General features: G+C 47.5%; 2 long non-coding RNA genes across 3 annotated transcripts; one reads left to right on the plus strand and one right to left on the minus strand.

Annotated features, from left to right (window-relative positions):
* Positions 1-511: 511 nt before the first annotated feature.
* Positions 512-7,436, minus strand: LOC114116364 (uncharacterized). 2 transcript variants are annotated; one of them, XR_003590301.2, is made up of 2 exons: positions 7,255-7,436; positions 512-1,062 (listed from the first exon to the last, which is right to left on the minus strand). It is a non-coding gene; the product is annotated as an uncharacterized LOC114116364 (long non-coding RNA). The 2 variants fall into 2 exon arrangements; XR_009594948.1 differs by having other exon boundaries at positions 512-5,118.
* On the plus strand, positions 7,297-12,381 carry LOC114116365 (uncharacterized). The gene is made up of 2 exons (XR_003590302.3): positions 7,297-7,438; positions 11,944-12,381. It is a non-coding gene; the product is annotated as an uncharacterized LOC114116365 (long non-coding RNA).
* Positions 12,382-13,337: the final 956 nt, after the last annotated feature.

Genomic DNA, 13,337 nt, shown 5'->3' on the forward strand with positions numbered 1-13,337 from the left:
GAGAAAGGTACTTTCCCTCCCTCTCTTCTCTCGGTTAGAGAGATGCTGGACAAATCATCTGGGGGCTAGTTGGCTAGGTGGTTGGATTCCCAGGGACAGTACCCTGATGGGTCCCCAGTCTGGTCCCAAGCTTCTCAGAGCAAGAAATGATTAGTTAGGTCACCTGGAAGAGTGGGCTTAGAACTGCTTCTTAAAAAAAATTATTTATTTTTGGCTGTGCTGAGTCTTTGTTGCTCTGCATGGGCATTCTCTAGCCGTGGTGCGCGGGCTTCTCATTGCAGTGGCTTCTCTTGTTGTGGAGCACAGGCTGTAGGGCGTGCGGGCTTCAGTAGTGCAGCACATGGGCTCAGAAGTTGGGGCCCATGGGCTTAGTTGCTTCAAGCCATGTGGAATCTTCCCGGATTGGGGATTGAACCTATGTTTCCTATACTGGAAGGCAGATGGGAAGCCCTAGAACTAACTGCCTCTTGCTTAATCAAAACCCACATGAAACTGACATGTCAACCCAGAGTTCAGCTAATTCATATTTAATGCACAGCATGCCAACCACATGGTCAAGAATACGTACAACACGAGGCTCTGACGTCTGCCCTTCCTGCTTTGATCCCCAGTGTTAGGGCATCGATCCCTGAGCACATATTACTCATCGGTCAAGTCATTTTCTTCCAACTTTCTCCCAACAATACTAAGGAGACAGTGACAATCTCTGGATCTAGAAGTCCCTGTGATGATTGTTTCACCTTGGTAGAGACTTCCTTGAGATTGGTCTTCTTCAGTGACTTGATGTTACCTTCCTGAGAAGTGGGCTTGTCACTTCGAGGGACTGGCCCTGTCAACTTTCTGTAAGCCGCACATTCACTGGCCACCCCGGAGAGCCTGTCATTTCTACAGACAGCTGATCGCACCTTGAGAACTGAGGTTCCGTGTCACAGGGGGCCTTCTTGAAGGACTGAGCTGGTCTCGATGTTGCCTGCATGTACAGGCAATTTTTACAACCGCCACACCAAAGAGAAGAAATCATACCCACGTGTATATGTATGGCTGAGTCCCTTCGCCGTCCACCTGAAACCATCACAACATTGTTAATCGGATATACCCCAATACAAAATAAAAAGGTAAAGAAACCAGAGCAAACTGAAGGTTCACCTTGCCTACCTTTGCTGAATTTCAGAATCATTTAAGTATAACGGCAAATGCACGTTGCACAGAAGCTCAAGATTCACAAACACCACCCTCAACACACACATACGCACACACACGCTTCAACATATGAAAGACGAAGTGAACCAGTGAAAACAAAATTGTGTACTTAAAAACACTGACAGTGCATACAATCTCTCTCCCCTATGATTTCACAGTCAAGTTTGGATTCTTGATGACAAAGTTCTCTGAAAAATCTCAATGTAGTCTGAATATTTCTATTAAAAACCTCTCTGATAGAAAGATGACATCTCACTTTAGGCTCTAAGTAACATGGCAACATGCATATCAATGCCAGTATGTGTGGGTAGACTTTTCTTGTTAAAACTCTCACAACAGGCAGAGATGATTGATAATAAGATCAACTCTAGATTGTTTCTCTGCAGCTCACCTTCTCATCCCCTCCCCCTGCAAGCACAGGTTGGCTTTCTTTCACAAACACAAAGACTCAAGAGTTAAAAAAAAAAACAAAAAAAAACAGCATTGGTTAGTCAGAACACCCTCCCCACTGGAAAACCACCACTGGAGGGGCCAGGAAACGACAATTTTCAGCCCCCTGTGGTACGTGAGTTATAAACCATACACAGTGTCATGTGAAACCAGGGAAATTCATACATTGCAGGAAAATCTCCCCCTCCCTCTGGACTTGTCATGTTTTGTTCCCTGTGAATCGAATTCCTGTATTTTCCTACGGAGCATCTACAGTTCCCGCCGGAAGGAAACAGAAAACTTCAATTCTCTGAAGGGAAGTACCACATGTGCAGGGTACAGGGCTTGGCTGGAACCTGGGTACACTTCCTCAGGGGGATCTGCAGGGTTTTCTCAGCTGTGAAAGCAACAAAAAGATAAGACCAAGGACATCTTCCTCGTTACAAAAAAGCCAGTTCCTTACTGTCTGCAGAAACAGTGAATCCTTAATATTGAAGGGACTCCAGCAATTTTAGAATGAAGCAGCCCCTCCTCTTTTTGAATTTAGCTTTTCTCTTGGGTGAGGGCTTCTGATGATTTCTTCAAAAATTTTAAAGTATGCTAAGTCCCTTACATACGACCACACTGAGTTCCAGGAGCATGTTTGTAAGTCCAGTTTGTTTTTAAGTTCAACAAAGTTAGCCTAGATACCCAATTAACACAATCAGCTATACAGTACTGTACTGTAATAGGTTTATAATATTTTTCACACAAACAATACATAAAAAATAAACATTTTTTCATCTTACAGTACACTACCTTGAAAAGTACAGTAGTACAATACAACAGCTGGCATACAGGGGAACATTCACATCTTTGAAAGTTCATACGCAGGGGACTTACTGTACAGGTCCCTTGGTATCTGTCTGGGTCGGTCTCAGGGTGTCTAAGGATGCTCAAGTCCTTTATATAAAACAGCACACACACACTCATGCACATCCTCCTTTAAACTTCTCTAGAGTAGTTATAAGGGTTCCTTGATGGCTCAGATGGTAAAACATCCGCCTGCAATATGGGAGACCTGGGTTCAGTCCCTGGGTTGGGAAGATTCCCTGGAGAAGGGCATGGCAATCCACTCCAGTATTGTTGCCTGGAGAATCCCCATGGACAGAGGAGACTGGTGGGCTATAGTTCATGGGGTCACAAAGAGTCGGACACGACTAAGCGATGAAAGCACAGTAGAGTAGTTATAATACCTAATACAATGTAAATACTATGTCAATAGCTGCCTACGTGGAACAAATTCAAGTTTTGCTTTTTGAAACTTTCTGGAATTCTTCTTTCCCCTGAATATTTTTGATGTGAGGTTGGTGGAATCTGAGGACCCAGAACCCGTGCACTAGAAGAACAGGTCACTGGGTTTGTGGCTCCATTTGTCTCCTACTATTGTGAAATAAAACCACATTCTGCTGGTTTCCGTAGGTAAGAGCAGAAATGACTGGATGGAACGCCCGTCAGCCCATGCGATTTGAAGAGACATAGTCTGAATCCTCAAATACTTTGAAAATTTAAAAAAAAAAAAAAAAAAGAATAGCAGGAAACACCGCATCAGAAGCCACAGAACATTTTAATATTAACCTGTGTGGCTGGTGTAGGTGTGCAAGGTAACGGCTTCATCTCTAATGTATTTGGAGATAGTGCCCTTCTGTAAATTTAAACAGCTCCGAGTCCCTCTTCTATAGAATCCAGTTTGGTCTTAATAGTTCCTCATGGTCAACTGTGTTCGTCATTTTGTTTTTCGGTTTCAATTGAAGTTCGTAAACTGAAACAGCCATCGCCCCGTTTCAGCTATAGGACTTTTGGGAAGTTATTCACACCCTGCACCTCTTCATGTATAAAGTGAGGGTAATAATAGTATCTTCCTGTGAGGGTGCTTCTCTACTGATTAATTCGACGAATAACACTGCGCATCCCGGAAGTGTCAGAATGGGTCTGAGAGCAACATTGAACATGTGTCCCATCCATCCTGCTGGGTTTTGTTGCTCAGGGAGTAAAAGGAATAAGTAAGCAAACAAAAAAGCAATTGATGTTAAGCGTGATGAAGGAAAACAGAGTGATTTGTTTGAAAAAAGGTCTGTGAGGCAGGGACATTTGAAGAGTGAAAAAAATTTAGCTAGGTCAGGTGGAGGGAGGAGCATGTGCAAAGGCCCTTGGGTACAGATGATTTTGAAGGTTGGAGAAACTGAACACCGCCCTCTGGGTTGGAGGACAGTGCTGGGGGCAATGGGAAGCACTCAGAGCTCAGTTCTGGAGCACTCTGGGAGACCCCTGGAGGACTTTACTCAAGAGCCACACTTGACCTCATTCACATTTTAAAAAGCCCTGGAGGAGGAAATGGCAACCCACTCCAGTATTCTTGCCTAGGAAATCCCATGGACAGAGGAGCCTGGCAGGCTACAGTCCATGGGATTGCAAAGAGGTGGACACAACTGAGTGACTGAGCATGCATGAGCACATTTTAAAAGGAGCTCTCTGGCTACTGCTGTGTGAAAACTGGGCAAGGGGTGGAAGCCAGAGTTTCTTTTGTAAGCATTAAATGAGATAATGAATGTTTGGCATTTGGTGCAATACTTGACACAAAGTAACTGTCTAGTTGATGTGATTGATTGCTATTAGCAATTATTTCCAGTGTTAATAGCAATAATGCTTCAGTTTGACATCATAATCTGATGCTATACATTCAAATGTACACCTAAAGTTAAATGTCCTCTCTGATTTTAGTCACTATCATGCCAAAAAGAATTAAGTCAGGAGTTGGGCCATGAGTTTATCCACCTAACTGAGTCTCAAAGCCAACGTTGATTCCTAAACTGTTTATGATTGTCCATATAATTAGCTGCATGTGTTGAAGGTCAACTTTTTAAGAAGAAAGTTCGTGAAACATTTTTCACTAATTAAATTATTATACCAACCTATAAAAGAAGCCACTTATTGAAAACACTATTTTTCAGAAATGCAAACTGGCTCCTGTGAGGTCTGCTTTTGACCCGAGGGCTTCCCTTGTGGTAAAGAATCCCAGCTGGTAAAGAATCTGCCTGCAATGCGTAAGACCCCAGTTTGATCCCTGGGTTGGGAAGATCCCCGGAGAAGGGAAAGGCTACCCACTCCAGTATTCTGGCCTGGGGAATTCCATGGACTGTATAGTTCATGGGATCGAAAAGAGTGAGTGACTGACTTTCACTTTCACTTTCTGACCTGAACGAGGATATGAGTGGGGAGAATGCGTGTTTGGAGAACCAGCCTCTCTGTGCTACATCTCCAGCTTCAGGAAAGGACCTGTGTTGGCTACAGAAAATCAGGATGTGTGTTCTCCATTCAACTTGCTCTCTGGTGGGCTTCTAGCGCTCCTGGCCATCTCCTCTCCTCGGGGCTTCCCAGGTGGTTCACTGGTAAAGAATTCGCCTGCCAATGCAGGAGATGCGGGTTTGATCCCTGGATCAGGAAGATTCCCTGGAAAAAGAAATGGCAATCCACTCCAGTACTCTTGCCTGGAAATCCCATGGACAGAAGAGCCTGGTGGGCTATAATCCTTGGGGGTCCCAAAGAGTGGTACAAGCCTGAGCGTGAATAATGATGGCTATCTTCTCACCTTCCAGGCATGGGCAGGACTGGTGAGCTAGGAGTAACCCTGTGGACCCTCGCAGGCCTCTCTAAGGCTCAGTCTTATATCTATCAAATGGTGTGGTAAGTGTCTTCCTTTTAAGGCTGTGAAGACTTAGAGAATTCATCAAAGTGCTTCCATAGTGTCTGACACATAAAAAGAGCTCAACAACTAACCGTGGAGGCAATTACTGTTATTTGAAGACCAAAGTCCCCTTCCCCTTATTCCACCGGTTTAATTCCAGATAAAAAGGACGGTTCTAGTTTTTAAAGTATCACTGCTTTGGCGATTAGAAAAATTCTCGTGATGACATTTTATCTCTGACCCTAGTTTGACCTCTGAGCTAAGAGGATACCTGGAACGGAGCCTCCGGGGAACTGGTTCCAAGCTACTGAATCTAGAGTCACAGACTCACAGCTTTGTGGGAGGCGGCCTCCAAACCTGGCTGGAAATCGCACTTGTAACCTGGGAGTTTGATAAGCCAAGGGGCCGGGGGTTTCAGTTACCGGATCCTCCGTTTTTTAACCGGCAGCAATTACCTCCGCAGTGCTCCGATGCTAAACAAAGATGCTGCTCGAGCGCGATTTTCTCAGGCACAGGTGCCAGCTGGTACCTCGCCGGGCAGCTGACCGCCTAGGCGCTCCCAGGCGCGTTCCCGTTCCCGGGGCCCAGCCCCTGCCCACCAGAGCCAAACAAAGACAGCCCGGCCTCCCCGTCCACCCCGCCCTTCCCCCCGCGGCCTGGAGGAGCCCCGTCCCTCCTTCCAGCCTTCCCTCCTCCCCCGCCCCTCCCTAGCCCTTCCCCTGCTGCCCTCCCTCCCTCCCACGGGTGGTTTCTTCCTGCAGCAGAAATCCAGGAAGCCGCCCCGCACGTTTCCTCTGCCAGCAATTTTCTCCAGGGCCTAACTCACACCCAACCCGGCTTGATCTGGCGTTCCCTTTTCTCTGCCCCAGGAGAACCCCAACTCTGGGAGTGGGAGCTTACTAGAGAAGGTGGCTTATTTTTGAGTCTCATAATTGACCTTTCATCAGCGTCATTAAAAAAAAAAAGCATATTTGAAGACAAATTACAGAAGAACAACTATGAGGCTTGTGTGTGTCTCTGTGTCGTACACACACACACACACAAAGCCCCTTTACACGTTGGTCAATAGAGCTGCAGAATGAGTGGGTTTTCGGTAACTTTAATCTCCTAATTCATTGTGTCTGCGGTGCGGGTTGCAGAGCTGAAAGAGTGTAACAGCAGGCTGGTCTGGCACACAAACACATTTAAATGTGACCGGGTGGGGGTTGCCCACCTTACGAGGAGTGGTTGAAATGCTGCCAAGCAAACAAAACAAAAACAAAACAATAGGTGGGGTGGTTGAGGGCTGGGGGGGTCGGAGTTGTAGTTTCTCCGCAGGGCGGAGGCTCCTTTAATCCCGCCGGCTCCGAGGCTGCCGGGGGTCACGGCCCAGCTGCTCGGCAGGAAGGACAAAGGGCAAGGTGGGCGCCCGGGGCTGGCGGCGGGGCGCTGGGCGGGCGCGACCGAGGCCCCGGTCTGGGCGCCCACCGCGCGCCGCCGCCGCTGACCTTGACTTGTCCCTCCCGCCGCGGACGCGGGAGGGGACCCGGGCCAGATGGGCGTCCCGCGCGTGACGCCTGCCTCCGCCCCCGCGCCCTCGCGCAGCTGTCGCCGGCCGCTCGGGGCCCCCGCGCCGCCCCCGCACCTGCTTGCCCCGCGCGCCCCTGCAGTCCCCAGGCCCGGCCCACGTTCGGGAATCCCCGCCAACAAAGGCGATCGGGGCTCGGCCGGCTCGGGGTCGCCGTCCCGTGGGTCCCGGGGGGCCCTGGACTCGTCGCCCCGCGGGGCCCTCAGTGGCCCCTGCCAACCGCATACCCGGACCACTGAGGACACCCGCGCCCTGCGAGTCCCTGGAGACGCCCCGCACAGGGCCTGGCCGGAGGCGGCTTGGGGAGATCCATAATTTATGATGTTGTTCTTACCAGTCCGGTTTGGGATTTCACAAGCCTGGCCTGTGTTTTTTTCCCATTTGTTGCTTCCGTCTGTGCTTTCGGAGACAACGCGGCTTCCCCTCCCCAAGACAGTAGTTACCTTGTAGAATTCTTGTGATAAGAAAGAAAAAAGTGTTTCCACCTGAGGCCTTGCTCGGGGGTAAGAGGAGCCCAGGTAAGGGGGCGGGGCTGGAGGAGCTGGCGGGTCCCTTGCGGACCTTCCTCTAGCGTCACCCAACTAGGTAGGATAAAACCCTCTTTTTGCAGAGTTGGGGTGGGAGGTTCCCGTTGAAAAGCCGTGAGAACAGATCCTTCGCTGCTCTCACTATTAATACCAGTCCTTTTCCTCATTTGTAACTAAACCTCTGGGCCCTGAGTGGTTTTTTAGCACTGCAGGGTCGCAGAAATGTTGATGGTAAGCAAGCAAGAAAGGGGTTAATTGCTCCCCCTTGCACCCCGACCTGGCACTGACCCCAGCATTGCAGCCAGGCAATCTCAGGTGCTCCTAACTCAGGATGCATTGGCAGGGGGGGGGGGGGGGGGGGGGGGGGGACCCTTTGGCAAAGGCTGCTTCTGTTCTGAAAATTCTTTAAATTGCTGTCATGATTGGGGAAAGATTTATGGATTTTCTCACGTCTTAGTGCAATAAGTGAGTAAATGATAGGGACAACAAAGGACCCCACAGTAAGTTGGGGGAAGTCCTTTTCCTTGTTCCCTTTCCTTTAAAAGAAAAATCTTGAAACTTATTCTAGGCCCCTTTTTTTCTCATTTGAATTCAGTGTTGCTAAATGGATGTGGGACCAGAGAGGGCCTGTTGCCAATGTTTTTTCTGAGACTGGAGCCTGCAAAGACCTGGCCGAGAGGGTCTCTGAGGAGGCTGGATTCCTGAGGCCCCAAGTCTGGGGCCTGGGAAGAGCCTCAAGCTCCAGAGCCTGCCTGTAGCTGGGTCATTTCGTGGTTCACAAACAACAATGCAAGTTGAAGCCACAGTCGCTGTGGTTCTAGGCAACCATGATTAGTCACACAGTCAGTGACCCAGTTATGGCACACCCTTTTTTAAAAGGACATTTGTCCACATCTTGCTACCTTGAACACAGAAATGGTTCATGGATACGGGGAGGATGAAGACTGCAAGGGACAGGGAATTGAAACCCAGGTTGTAGGATCATATAGGCCACGAGCTAGGTTTTCTTAAAAGGAGCTCTGGGGTGTGACTTTTAGGACAAGTCCAATTGCACTGAGCTTTGACAAGAGAGTGTTTTCCAACTCAGGGATGGTCTCTGAAGGAAAGTGAGGCAGGGAAAGAAAGAGTCACCTCCTGAGCATTGACTTGGCCTATAGATTCAGGATCATCTGTCACATGAAGGTGGGGAGACAGGAAGAGGAAGAAAAGCCCTACATATGGAGGCTTGTGTGGGTTTTTGCTTTTAAAAATAGCATTTCTTTTTAACCGCAGAGGCGTAGGAACTTGTAAACATGAATCCCCAACAATAGTAAACAAATTCTAGGTTCTTTCATCTGAAAAGTAAGTAGAGCAAGTGTCTCTCTGGTCTCTCTCTCTTCTCTTTTTACAAAGGGAAAATGCAAAATGAAAATCCCCCATCCTCTTAAAGGCTTCTTTGCTGGTGAGTGTTTGTCCAGGAACAAGCAGTCTTTTATTCGAATGGTCTCCAAAAGTTCATAAGCAAAAAAAAAAGTGTCCGATGTCTGGTTACCCACAATACAGTCTCTGGCTACATAGTGGAGCTTTTCTGTCCTGAATTTGTGATCTGCTATCAGAGTCCTTTAATTTCTCTGAACAGAAGGCTCTTTGGGAGAAGAAAGCTTGGGGGTGGGGGAGCCACATCGCAATCAGTCTTTTCTTTTTTTTTTTCCCGTTTGCTGTTTTCTTCCAGTCAGTGAGGAGTGCTGGAATTCTTCTGATCTTTCCCAGCATCTTAGTGAACTGAGGGCCACGGAAGGGTTAAGCCAGGCTGCGGGCAGGTTTCCCTGCTGGCCTATTTTCCTGGGGTGGAGCTGCTGGCCAGGCATCACCTAGGAACTCTTCATGAAAAGGAGCCGCCCTGCTCCTGACTGAGGCCCTTTATCTCCTCCAGAGCTCTTCCTTTCTTCCTTTTACTGCTTGTTTTATACTGTCTTCAGTGAGAACCATCTTTTTAAAGTCATAGGTTCCCTTTAACTAAGGGAAGTTTACAGATGTCCCTGACATCACTAATGTAGTATCTGGTGAGATGAAAGAGGCAGACGATGAGGGAGAAGACGGACAGTCATTTTGAGAGATCGGCAGAAATAATTACTGTAGCTGAATTACAACTGCTTAGAAACAAATCATTGGTTGCATTTGACCACTAGTTGTGGGTCAAAGCTTCAATGCAAATAAATTCAGCTTGATATCCTTTGATTGAGCAGCCCTGACCCCAACTGGGTGCTTTCCTTGGTGCCCAAGGATACAGAGAGGCAAGGTACACCAAGACAGCACTCTCACCGAGCTTACATTCTGTGGGGGAGACAGCTAAAAGGTACACTTTTAAATGACTTCTGGATAGGGATGAGATCTTTGAAAATAGTAACGTCAGACAGAGGGAAAGACCTCTCTGTGTTGCTGATATATTTGAGCAGAGATCAAGACCAGGCAACGCATGAGACGTGGGTTTGATCCCTGGGTTGGGAAGATCCCCAGGAGAAGGGAATGGCTATGCACTCTAGTATTCTTGCCTGGAGAATTCCATGGACAAAGGAGGCTGATGGGTCCATGGGGTCACAAAGAGTCGGACACAACTGAGCAACTAACATACAAACACGCAGTGGTGCAAAGAGGGAGGAGAAATTTCAGGTATGCTAAAACTAGTAACACTAAATATATTATTAATTTTGTTCTCAGGCCTCATCTCCCACCTTCAGGATTTGTATCAGATCCTTAAAAGTTTTAACAACGAGTAGAAGAGCTGGTTCACTAAACTGTCTTTACAATAAGTTGTTAAGAACCTAGTCCATTCATTCCTCCAGTCCTTCCTAAGCATGTGCAGTGGGGTCAGCGTTGGGGATGTGCCTACACGGAGCTTACAGTCAAGCAGGGAAGACAGATCATACAAACAGAATGACCAAGAAGGTTGGTAGGTGCCCTGGGTGGTCAGAAGGTCACAGGACCACGCACTGGGGTTCCTTAGTCTTGTATCTTGAGAGTAGGAGCCAGCAAGTAGAGGAAGAGTTCCATGCAGAAGGAAACAGAATTCACAGAAGTCCCTCAGGCCGAGAAGCATGATATTTTTGAGGAAGCGAAAGAGGTTCAGCCTGGGCAGAGTGTGCGTGGGATGCTGAAAGGCAGGACAGGAGAGGATGCATGGCCAGGCCATCGCAGGCTGTGCTCCAGAGTTTTGATTTTACCCTAAAAGGCAAAGGAATGCCACTAGAGGGTTTTACATGCCTGTGTGTGTGTGTGTGTGTTGTACCCGCAACGACTGGGACTTGAGCATTAGAAGGGAATGGCTATAGGAGGTTGCTGCAGCTATCAGATTCCAGGAGATGCAGCCTGGACCAGGGCAGAGTAGCGGAGGGGCAGAGAAACACGTGGATCTGACCCATATATCGTGAGAGGACTTGTAATAGGTTGAATGCAGGAGACAAAGGAGAGGGAAAGGTCGAACTCCTCAGCTTCTGACTTGAATACCTGGGAGGGTGTTAACTTGTTGAGTCTGGGAACACCTGGGGAAATGCAGATGAGGAGTGGACAGGTCTGCCTGTATGCACGCCGGGTTTGAGAATCCTGAGAGATATCCACAAGGACCTGAGCTTGGGGACACTGGTCACCACTGGTGAATTGAGACAATCACTCTGATAATTTGTGTGTTTATAATCTGTCGTGGTCCGAGACCTTTCGGTCATAAGGAAAGGGACTCAGTTAAGCTTGCTCAAATAGAATGTGGAACTCTTGGCACACAGAGGGCTTCCTGGGGTGTGTTGCTCATGGGACAGCTGTGGGGATGGGCACAGCTCTGCCAGACGGCAGGGGGTGATGCGGCCACTGTTGCCTTCATTTCTTCCTTGCTTCCCCTGTGGACCAGCCTTCTCTGCTCATGGAGAGGCCTCCGTCCGCCAAGTCCTTGCTCTCGATAGAGCTGGCTTCTGCTCTTGCTCCCAGCAGACCAGCATCTGAGCTGAAAAGCTTATGATCATTATATGTCACCATAATTTATACACCTCTGTATTCAGATTCTTGAGAAGAGAGGATCTGATTGGCATTTAGAAGTTAAGAGCATGGTGGCTTTGGGTCAGGTGACCATCCTTGGTCCAAGCAGTGACAGCAATGTGTGTATGTGCACATATGTATGTCTGTGTCTGTGTGTATATGTATCTATATGCGCATGTATATGTGTATATGTGATGTGCGTGTATATGTTCTTACATGTCTCTCTGTATATATGCGTGCATGCACGTGTATACGTGTGCACCTGTGTACATATATCTGTATGTGTGTAACGTATGTATACGTACATGCATGTCTGTGTGTATGTGTGTATATACATGTGTGCATATGTGTATCTGCTGAGGGGGTGATTCCGTGTGAGAGGAGTGGTCAGACCAGTTGCCCTGTCAAGTGGAAGACAGGCTGGACAGATGTGGGTACACTGTTTACTTGTCTCAGCTGTCGAATGTTGATTCTGCTGCTCTTCTGTGTCCCAGGCAGCAAGCAGGAAGACAGAGCCTGCGCAGCCAGACTAGGACTGCACGTTTCCTCTCCCATGAGGCCTTGGGTGGTGTGGAGCCTCTGAGAGAGCCCCAGTTCCTGCTCTGTAAATTCAGTGATCCTGCCTGCCCTGCAGGAGAGGGGACGGAATGAAGTGACACTGTGGATGGCTGGCAGTGGGGGGAGACACCCGGTGGCTGTCCTCCCTTCCTCTATGCTTGTTCAAATCACCCTTTTCCCAGAAAACAGGAAAAGTACTTCCATTACATTTTTGTAGTAATTCCTCTGTGTAAGTATGAACAAATGTTTATAGAATGATCATATATTTTACACCACTAAAAAAGTAGTTGTAACTATTCCATAACATTTTGGAAAACAGAACCAGAAAAAAATCATTCACCCACAATCTAAATAAAAACACATAAACCACTTGATTTATTTCTTTTCAGCTTTTCTTCTAGGCATCTTTTTTTGTTGTTGTTACATACACGGAATCGTAATTTACATACACTAGTGTTTTATGATGTTTAAACATGAATTATTTGCATAATGAAAGACATATACTTTAAAACTGTTTAATTTTCGTAAATCTAGAATCCATATTGGCATCTCACTCTAATTTCCTCTGTTTGGTCCAGAACATCTCGCACATGGGACATTGTTGAGTTAGAACTGTATTTATTTCTACCAAATTACAAATATATTCTAAGCAAGAGCTATGTCCCTTCAACTGTACTTGGAGATGTTAGATTTAATGCAGGGCGAATGAGGCCAAGCCAGAGGTTTCATGCTCACAGGAGTCAATTAGCCTTACGCACTACTGTGGCCACAAGTTTCACCCCAATCTTGGTTTCCTACCTTACAAATGAATGGCAGGAATCACCAGGGAGACTGAGAGAACGCAGAATGTTCAATGCAAATCTATTATCATTACTAGGCAGCCAACCTAAAGACTTCTTTTTTCAACCATTAGGTGAACTTGGGGGCTTCCCAGGTGGTGCTAATGGTAAAGAACCTGCCTGCCAATGCAGGAGATGCGGGTTTGATCCCTGGGCTGGGAAGATCCCCTGGAGGAGAGCACTGCAAAGCACTCCAGTATTGTTGCCTGGAGAATCCCATGGACAGAGGATCCTGGCAAGCTACAGTCCATGGGGTCACAAGGAGTCGGACACAAGGAGTTAGCCTGCCTGCATGCAGGTGAACTTGGGCAGAAGAATGCCGAGTAGGTACAATTAGAATATTTCATGTTGGACAGTTGTTGGATTCTAGTATGAAAATCACAGATCCTGCTAGAACAAAACCAGTCCAGACCCATCTCTTTTCAAGGATGGTACCTGAAAAAATCTCTCTAGCCTCACAGAAATAGGGGTTGGCCGCTTCAAACAGTGAT

The sequence above is a fragment of the Ovis aries genome, chromosome 9, assembly GCF_016772045.2.
Source record: "Ovis aries strain OAR_USU_Benz2616 breed Rambouillet chromosome 9, ARS-UI_Ramb_v3.0, whole genome shotgun sequence".
Lineage (NCBI taxonomy): Eukaryota > Metazoa > Chordata > Mammalia > Artiodactyla > Bovidae > Ovis > Ovis aries.